Source organism: Cavia porcellus, unplaced genomic scaffold (genome assembly GCF_034190915.1).
Source record: "Cavia porcellus strain 051 isolate PalLab524CR breed Dunkin Hartley unplaced genomic scaffold, mCavPor4.1 scaffold_30, whole genome shotgun sequence".
Lineage (NCBI taxonomy): Eukaryota > Metazoa > Chordata > Mammalia > Rodentia > Caviidae > Cavia > Cavia porcellus.
In genome coordinates, this window is record NW_026947513.1 from 43,229,701 (window position 1) to 43,239,705 (window position 10,005).

The window sequence follows — 10,005 nt, forward strand, 5'->3', positions numbered from 1 at the left end:
GAGATAAGGACCAATTGTCTTTAGGGCTTTTATCATGAATGGGTGGTGGACTTTGTAAAATGCTTTTTCTGTGTCTATTGAAATGATCATGTGATTTTTGTTTTTGGCTCTGTTAATATGGTGTATTGCGGTTATTTGTTTGTGTACATTGAACCATCCCAGCATTCCTGGGATGAATCCTACTTAATTGTTTACGATCTTGATGATGTGCTGCATTCTCCTCTCTGATATCTGATTGAGTATTTTCACATCTATGTTCATCAGGAAGATGGCTTATAGTTTAATTTTTTTGTTAGATTCATCTCTGGTTTTGGTATCAGGGTAATACTTGCTACCAGGAGTGACTTTGGAAATATTGTTTCCCTTTCAATTTCATTAAATAGTTTGAGGAGTAAAGACATTATATCTTCTCAAAATTTCTTGCAGAATTCAGTAGTGGATTTATTAGGCCCTGGGGTTTTCTTTGTTGGTAAATTTTAATTACGTTTTCAATTTCATTGATTCATACTGGGTTTTAGAATTTCTATATTTTCTTGATTCAACTTTTGCAACTTATATGTATCTATGAATATGCATAGTGCTTCTGTTTTCAATCTTATTAGAGTAAAGGTTCTCAAAATAGGTACTGATGATCTTTTGGATTTCCACTACATAGGTGTGATTTCACACTTTTCATTTCTAATTCCACGAATTTGAGTCCTTTGTTTCCTCTTTTGATAAGATTGGCTAAAGTTTTATCAATTTTATTTAATCTTTCAAAGAACCAACTCTTTGATTCACTAATTCTTTGTATTGTTTTCTTAGTGTCCATTGCATTACTTTCTGCTATGATCTTATAATTCCTTCCTTGTATGAACTTTGAGTTTGTCTTGTTCTTCTTTTTCTAGAAGCTTGAGGTTCAGTATTAGGTTGTTAATTTGAGCTCATTCTGTTTCCTGATACGAGAATTTACTGCTATACATTTCCCTATTAGGATTGCTTTCATTGTGTTCTGTAAGTTCCAGTATGTTGCACTGGCATTATCATTTAATTGTAGAAACAACCTAATTTCTTCTTTAATTTCACTTGTGACCCATTTGTTGTTCAGGATGGTGTTATTCAATTTCCATGTATTTATGGATTTTTACAGTTTCTTTTGCCATTGATTTCCAATTTCACTGCACTTTGGTCTGATAATATGCATGGTACAATTTCAACTCCTTTGCATTTAGTTAAGTGTGTTCTGTGGAATAGTATATGGTCTATTTGTGAGAAATTCTTGTGCACAGCTGGGAAGAATGTGTTCTCACATTGGGGGGTATGGTACTCTGTAGACATCTATTAAGCCCATTTGTTCACATGATTTGTTCAATTTTTATATTTCTTAGCTGGTTTTTTGTCTAGTTGATCTATCTGAGACAATGGGTTATTAAATTTCTGCATTACAACTATATTAGTGCTCATGTGATTTTTCATGTCCACTCATATTTGTTTTATATAGTTGGGTGCACTCATATTTCGTGCATATATATATATATATATATATATATATATGATTGTTATCTCTTGTTGGAGTTTTCTCTTAACAAGTATGCAGTAATCTTCTTTGTCTCTTTCGATAAATCTTGGCTTGAAGTTCACATTGTCTGGAAATAGGATAACTACTCCTGCTTTTTCTGGATTCCTGTCATATGGAATACTGTTCCTTTGACTTTCAGTCTATAAATTTCATTTTGAGTTAAATGTGTTTGTTATATGTAACATATTGTTGGATATTGCTTCCTGATCCATTTTGCTGATCTGTTTCTTTTGCTTGGTGGATTGAGACCATTTACATTGATGGTTATAACTGATATGTATTGGCTTAGCCTCTTAGCCTTGGCATATTATTTTCCCACCATTGTTTCCCTGTCTTTCCTCATTGTTTAATTGCTTGCCTCAGCTGGTGGCTTTTTTCTATCGATGTTCTTGGAGTTGTAGTTATCTCTTTCTAAAATATCCTCTTGAACATTTGGTAGAGTTGGATTGGTTGTGATAAATTTCCTTGGCTTTTTTGTCATGAAATTATCTTATTTCTCCACTGACTTTGACAGTTTTCCACTGACAGGGCATGTCAGTCTGGATTGGAAGTTGCTATCTTTCATGACCTGAAATACTACCTTCCAGGATCTTCTTAAGAGTTTCCATTGAGAAGTCTGATGTGAATCTTCTGGACTTTCCCTTATAGGTGATTTGTTTCTTTTCTATAACAGCTTTTAACATTCTGCTTTTATGCTGAATTTCTGAGATGGTGATTATTATATATCTCAGTATAGATTTATTTTGATCATGGCTCATTAGAATTATATATGCCTCACTTATTTGTATGCCAAACTCTTTTTCCAGGTTTGGGAAGTTTTCTGCCATTTCTTCTGTGAAAAGTTTTTTCACTGCATTTAAAGTCTCTGATATTTTTATTGACTCTGATCAATCTTCTGTTCTTCTTTACATTACCTTGTAGCTGTTGGATTGATTTTTTATGGTTCTTGCTACTTTTGAGATATATTTTTGTGCTCACTAACTGCAACCCTGTATGTACTTTCAATGAAGTTTTTAAATCTCCTGGATATCTGAAGCTGTTTCATGGGTCCTATTTTTTTTCTATGTTGGGCATTCATGGTGTCCATCATTTTCCTAAGCTCCTCTGTTTGTTACCTGTATATACTATAGTTTCATTGAACAATTCCTTCATTTTGATCATTCTTTCATTTTTTTTTACTTGAGAGATTATTTTCTCTCTAGCCTCATTCATCTATTTTTTTTAACACTTTCTTCTTTCACTTCAGAAGATTCAGGTGGGTGACTTCCAATTCATTGTCCTCTGAACTTTTCCTGGTGGGCTGATGGTCTGGGGTTAATTTTGCTTCTACATCTTGTCATTTTCTGATTTTTAAAAATATTTTGTTTTCTGTGTTGTAAATTTATTAGAGTATATAGCTTTTCCCTCCTATTGAGGCCTCCCTGGGAAATGTCTTTTCTTGAGATGTCTTCTAGGTGTAGGCGGTTCTTGATTTTTGCGTCTGTCACAAGATCCTACTTTCCCAATATATTAGGGATGAGATGTTGTTACTATCCAGCTCAGCACCTAGTCAATTGGTCTGGACTATAGTCATGGTTATGACCCAAACAGGCACAGTGTTGTCATACAAGGGAGAACAACTTATTACAACAGGTATGACATCCTGGTTAAAATAGTGCAGTTAGAATAATACTAGCATCGAGCATAGTTTAGAAACTCACAAACGGTGGTAACTATTACTTTGGTACTTTTAACACAGGGGCAAGATTTACAGTTATACTAACAAAATCCAACATAAATCAGGAACTTGTATGCAAAGAGTTTCCTCTTAGTAGAGTGGATTTACCCTGCAGTGGGTAAATTTAAAAGGGACAGAGACAAATAAAGAGAAATGTAGTAGAAGTGAGGTTGAAGGACAAAGGATAATCACACAAACTTTTGGAAACTAGACAAGGGAGCAGGAGACAAAGAATGAAGGTTAAAACAAAAGACTATTGAAGTGACACCGATAAACTAAACACAATGTTCACTCACATGAAAATATCATAAATTCAAGAGAGATAGTTGAAGAAACAGAGAAAGAAGATGAATAGAACAAAAATAAAGAAAAAAAATCTAAACATTCTTCCTCCCTCGAATAAAAGGACAGAAAAAGGTGATCAGGCAAACAGAATAATAAAATAAAATTGTTCTGGTGTCCATGGTTCTGTGGTAGTGTCCAAGTCAAAACCCAAAACTGCTGAGTGACCCTTCCAAGCCTGCGGTAGGATTAGTGCTGAATGTGGGGCTGATGTTAGCCTCCGCATGTGGAGCCTGAGGCTGGAGTCTCCGGTAGTGACTGTCTGTGTGTCCCTTGGCAGCCCATCTGCTTATTACCGTGTGACTCTGTACACTGTCCAGGTTGCTGCAGTGCCTCAGACTGAAACAGCCCAAGGCTGCTCTCAGTCCCGTGGATAGCTGGCTCCTCCTGGTCCTCGGACAGGCTCCTCTTTCCCACCCCACTGTCACATCTCCATCATCTTGCACCACTTGTGACAGGGTGGGGTGGGGTGAGGTGCTGGGAACTGACTTTCTGTTTTGGCTGCTGCCCGAGATTGTGTGGTCCCACTTGGATGCCCTTCCCGGGGGTGAAGGGAGTGCTCCAACCTCCCACTCATTGCTGTGCCATAGTGCAAGGCTGCTTAACCCCCACATCCCTCTCTCGGGTCGCTGGTCATGAGGCAGGAGGGGTCGTGCTGTTCCTTTCATGACCTTCACTGCCACCACAGCTGTGGTCTCTACCTCGTTGTCCTTAAGGTTCTAGCTAGTCACTCTGGCACACAACAATACAAGCAGACAAACAGAAAGAACAGCCTTGTGGCTTGTCAGGGGGAGAGTAGTCTACTCACTCTTGTGTGTCTGCTTCAAGGTTGCAGTATCCTTTGTCTGGAGGAACGCAGAAGGGGGAAGGGGCCTTATGTCTCAAGTTTATGTGTGTGGCTTGAGTTAGCCAAATTATCTCAGCCCGTTCATTTTATTTTATTTTAATTTTTAGACCACCAAGTATGGTGACTCTGCCCCAACCATAGGTGGGCAACCCACCATAGCCCTGTGGCCTGGACTGCTATTTCATTAAGTTTCTATGTCTATGTTTTGTTTGATCTACAAGTCTCTTATTTCAGATTGATTTTGGCATCAAGATGCATGCTTTCTCTTTCTCCCTTTCTTCCAATTACCTGTGCTTTTAATTGATTTCTCTGGGTGACTCCTCCTCAACTGAGCCATGTGAAATCCCATTCAAGGCTAAATATTTTATATATGAAGCTGGCAACAAACTAAGGCAATCTTTTTAATATGTAAAAATTCATGCAATATTTTAAGACATTATTCAGGGATGCAGAAGAGAAGAAAACAATTAAAAAACAAGAAAAACAAGAAAAAAGTGGAAAAAGGGACATAAAACTGTGAGATTATAATACTACAACTTTTATGAAAGGTTAATCTTAGTTATCATATAGATCAGTTTAAAAGACACCTAGGAGATTGGTAAAGGACACTTCCGGCTGTGTCTGGATGGGCTGCCGTGCAAAACCCTGAGAAACTTACGCTCCTTTCTCTCTGTCTCTTTCCCTTTCTCTCCACTTCCCAGATGCCAAAAGATGGGGGTGGATTTCCTCCCCCACGCCCTTCCACGATGGTGGTCCTGCCTTGGAGCCAGCTGACCAAGATGGAATCTCTGACATACAGAACCAAAATATACCTTTTTCCCTTTAAGTTATGCATGTTAGGTATTTTGTCTTAACTATGGAATGCTGACCAATATTTCTTCCTCTAAATATAAACTTCAGAATGTTCTCAAATTGTAGCTCTTCAAATATTTTTAATCTATAAAGTCCACCAAAAATATATATATAATTCAGAAAAGGAAAATCATCTATAAATGTTTTAATACTAAATTTATTGAGACATTGTGAGATTAACACAAGTTACCTTTGGTCTTGATAATTACAAGAGATGCTCAAAGTGGTGACCACTAGCTTCCAGACATTTATTAGCATGGTGGACTGATGAAGTGTGTATACATCTTTTTGGTGGACTCTGTATAATTCCTCATAAGGACTAGTTTAAATGGCAATATTACCTAAATAATCACCATATATATATATATATATATATATATATATATATATATATATATTCCTTCTCCATTTTGTATATAAAGTCTGTATTATACCAGCCACTGGGGCAAAACAAAATTAAGCTAAAGTTCTAAATTTGATTTTCAGCATTGAATTTACCAGCACTTAATTTAAAAACATTGTTACTAAACCTCAAAACATTAATTTAACACAACCGGGCCCTCCTGATGGACTGAAGGAACAGGGGAAAGTTTCAAAATTTAAGACTATGAAATTGGTTAAAATAATAATTGAATATTTAGCCCTCAAGATCAATGATTATATATGTAACAGAAAAAAATTGATAGAGCCAAATTAGCAGGAAAATTAAAAATTGGACAAGGAATCCAGCTGCTGTTTCCAGAAGTAGCCACAGACTACCTAACTGTGTCTGCTTCAGAACTTCCGTTTCCATCTCTGCCCAAAGAACACTTGGACTACATAATTTCCAATTCCTTTTGCTATTCTAAAGTAATGATAATTCTATTATTTTAATTACTGGACCAAGGACAAAACCAGGGCTACTTTCATTAGATCGAGTCCTGAACAAAAACACACACTACTGTCTGAGATCCTAATCATGACCTTGGCAACAACTAGAATATTCAGTGCCTGCGTGTAAGAGGTAAGTGTTAAAACAAAAAATGCCACACAGAGCACAAGCACTGATCTGCACCGTTATCAGACGTTCAGTATGGGAAGGGCTGAGTCACTGAATGGAAGAGGTAAGATTTTTGTGGGTTTACATATATCTATGTACATTTAATTTAGCTTTAATTCTAATAAGTTAATATTCAACCAATTGGTATTTCTATTACTACTGGCTTCTCTTTTGTAAAGAATTAAGTTAGAGGTACTTACATGTTTTGCTTTCAAGTTCTTTTCATATTTCTAAAAATTATTGTGGGCTCAAGAGTTATGGTTTATATGAGTTAGCTATTGACCTTTACCAATCACAAATTTAAGAAGGGAAATTTAAAATACATATTTTAATTCATTTGACATAATAATCAATTATATGTAAATGCCATATTTTTATTTTTAAAGATTACATTCTCCAAACAATTATCCATTCTATCATACATATATGGAAATGTGTTGTCTTGATTGAGGGATTTTAAGAAAATCCTGTTTCCTACAGATCTATAGAAGGAATGAGGAATAGACTCTGAAGTCATAGCCATGAAATAGTTTTTTATTCTTCTGTGTGTATGTGGGTGGGGCAGGGCTCCTGGAGGGTAAAGCCAGGGCCTGGCGTATGATGGTAAATATCCTACCACCACGCTGCTTTGCCACTCTTTTCCCCTGTTATCTTAGCACCCATTGGTCTATGTCACATTTTAACACACATGACCTAGTTATGTCATGCACAGACTATTCATAGAGCATCAGTTCACTCAGTTCACATAGTTATGCAAATCTCTCCCCCACAGGCTGACTCATTCTGTCACCCAATAAAGTGCTAATCTCATTGTGAAAAAGCTGTACTAGGAAGCTGTCAAATTCACAAGATATTATACAAGCTTTTACTAATTCTAATTTTTACTTGAAAGTCTAACATGTATATTAACAATAATTGTTTATTTTATTCCTTGAAATTACAGGCTCACTTAATCAATTCTTACAACCAACTGATCGAAAGGAAAAAAGTTTTGCTAACTATTCCTTAGAGAGAGGACTAATATCCAGACTATCTAAAGAATTAAAAACAAATTAGGCCCTCAAAATAAAAGAATCAATGAAAAAAAATGGGCAATCAAAATGAACAGACACTTTGCCAAAGAAGTACAAGTGGCCCAAAAAGATGCAAAGAAATGGTCACCATCCCTGGCCACTGGAGAAATGCAAATTAAAGCAATAGCAAGTATTTGTCTTATCCCAGAAAGAATGGCATCATCAAGAAATCAGGTAAGACTGAGTATGGTGACATGTGCTGAATCCCAGTATTCAGGAGGCTGAGGCAGGAGAATCACTGTGAATTTGAGGCCAGTCCAGGTTAAATAGTGAGTTCAAGGCCAGTCTAAACTACAAAGGGAAACACTGTCAAAAGAAAGAAAGAAAAAAAGAAAAAAAAGTAATAATGATGAATGCTGCTGAAAGAAAAGACAGTTTAGTGGGAAGGTAAAATAGTGTGCCACTATGTAATTACAACGGAGGTTCCTCAAAAAACTAAAACCGACAATTTCGTTTGACCTAGCTATTTCCCTTGTAGGTATTTTCTCCAAAAGAGTTAAGGATATCATGTTACCATAATCCATGCGTACTCATGTTTATGCCAGCTTACTTCAAAATAGCTAAATCTTGGAAGCAGGCTATGTGTCTATCAACAGAGTAATGGATTTAAAAATGCAGAATTTACACACAATGAAGTACTACTGTGCTATGAAAATGACAAACTTAGGTCATCTACAGGAAAATGGATGCATCTTGGGACCATAATGTTAAATGAAATAAATCAGACACACAAGCTTAAATAATCTATGGTTTCTTTCGTATGTGAATCCCAAAATTAAATAAACAGCAAAATGAAAAACAGATAATAATAGGAAGTGGGAAGATGGTTCCTCTTCAAAGGCTCAGAGGATCAGCAGAAGAGAGTAGAAAACGGGCTGAAGAGAAAACGAAACGACTGCACATGTGAACTGCACATGTGGGAATGTACACAACTGCACACAGGGAATGTACGCATCAGGCACAGGACACAGGGCCAATACAAGCAAATCGATCAGTACGTATATGTGAATGGTAAAAACTGTCTGCCAAAAATGTAAGTCTAAAGTAACCATTGTTTGTGATGAATCAAAAAATCATGGAAAATTCTGTATAACTATTTCATCTTTCAACTCAAATGCTCAAGGACTTTCTCAAGACGATCAATTGTTGGATTTCTCTATGGAGAAGTGTTTACATGCACTTTTCATTTTGTCACCTAGCATATTAAACAAGATCTGTTCTTAATGACCAACATTTAATAAAGCAACAATTTGTACTCTCCATCAAAGATGGTCCTAAGTGAAATAAAAATTCTTCTTTTTCTTGTGAGTGCTTGCAAGCAACAATAAAATGACACTTGGCAGCTTACTTTCAGTAATTGGTATAAAACTTGTCATAACTCACACTATGGCAGTGGTAGTTATACTCATTTTTCCCTGCCAATACGAACACTAACAGAGTGGAAAGGCAGGGATATAAAAGAGTTTTGACTGCAATAAAAAAATCTCAGAAATCTCCAGGAGCCTGCGATACAAACTTTGAAGAACACATTAAACTGTTCAGACAAAACAAGTGGTTTTATAAATTTCTCAAGATATTTCTAAATTGACTGGAAGTACATTACTTAACAACACACTGAAATGCGTAAGTACTCATTTAAAGTTCAAGCAGAAAGAATAAAATTTGAGCATCACAGAACTTAAATACAAAACAAGAAGTAGACTTTAAAAATCCTATCTTAAAAACTATCATAGACTATCACAGAAGCAAAAAAATAGATTTTAAAACACACATGAATTCCTTTAACTATTATTTTTCATACCATGTAGCTTGTGATCTTGACTTAGTTCTGTCATTAGGTGACTTCTGCTTCTTTTCTTGACAGCTGTTGGAAATCGTCTTGGGATAAAAATTCTGGAATCTTCACTATGAGATTCAAACCAGGTGAAGGACGTGCAGAGTTGCCCTCCTCCTCTCAGCATTTAACCCATTCCGTCTGACCAGCAATGGACTACATAATCAAAAGGGTTCTTGCTCAAACACAGCCAGTCACGTGCCGTCTTCTCTTAGCCAATCACGAGACTGTGCTAAAAACAAATCCTGTTGACTGAGACATCATCTGATGACCTGCAGGCACCACTGTCATTATCTGTGGTTCTCTTCCCTGGAATGCTGATCACAGCACATATCCCATCAGGTCCCACAGCTTCACAAGGGCAGAAAGTAAACATCAACAGACCAAAGGTGCATAGAGCATTGGAAGTGAAAACACTGGTCAAAGAGTTTAGATATGAGGGTCTTTTTTTCAAGAAATACCTTGTTTCTCATTCATAAGAGCTTTTGCTGCTAGAGGGAATGAATGAGAATTCATCTTTACAACAATTATTTTTAGATTGTCATGCTGGTACATAGAATGACTGTTATTATTCAATGTCTGCCATGATAAATTATAGCATAAAATAACACTTATTTAGGTCCTAGGATCTCACCACATGCTCTGAGGCACTTTTTTGGTTTGAATGCATCCCTCGACGTCGGTGCACTGAAAACTTAATCCCCAGGGCAACAACACTGAGATTAAAGAAGTGAGCAGAAGGC

At 36.4% G+C, this 10,005-nt stretch overlaps 1 protein-coding gene across 1 annotated transcript in view; it reads right to left on the reverse strand.

Moving 5' to 3' along the window:
- The window catches only part of Tmprss11f (transmembrane serine protease 11F), a 73,495-nt gene extending 64,105 nt beyond the window's left edge, over positions 1-9,390 (reverse strand). The window contains exon 1 of the mRNA XM_063240510.1: positions 9,230-9,390. The gene's annotated coding sequence lies outside the window, so the exon portion shown is untranslated. The remainder of the gene's footprint in view (positions 1-9,229) is intronic.
- Positions 9,391-10,005: the final 615 nt, after the last annotated feature.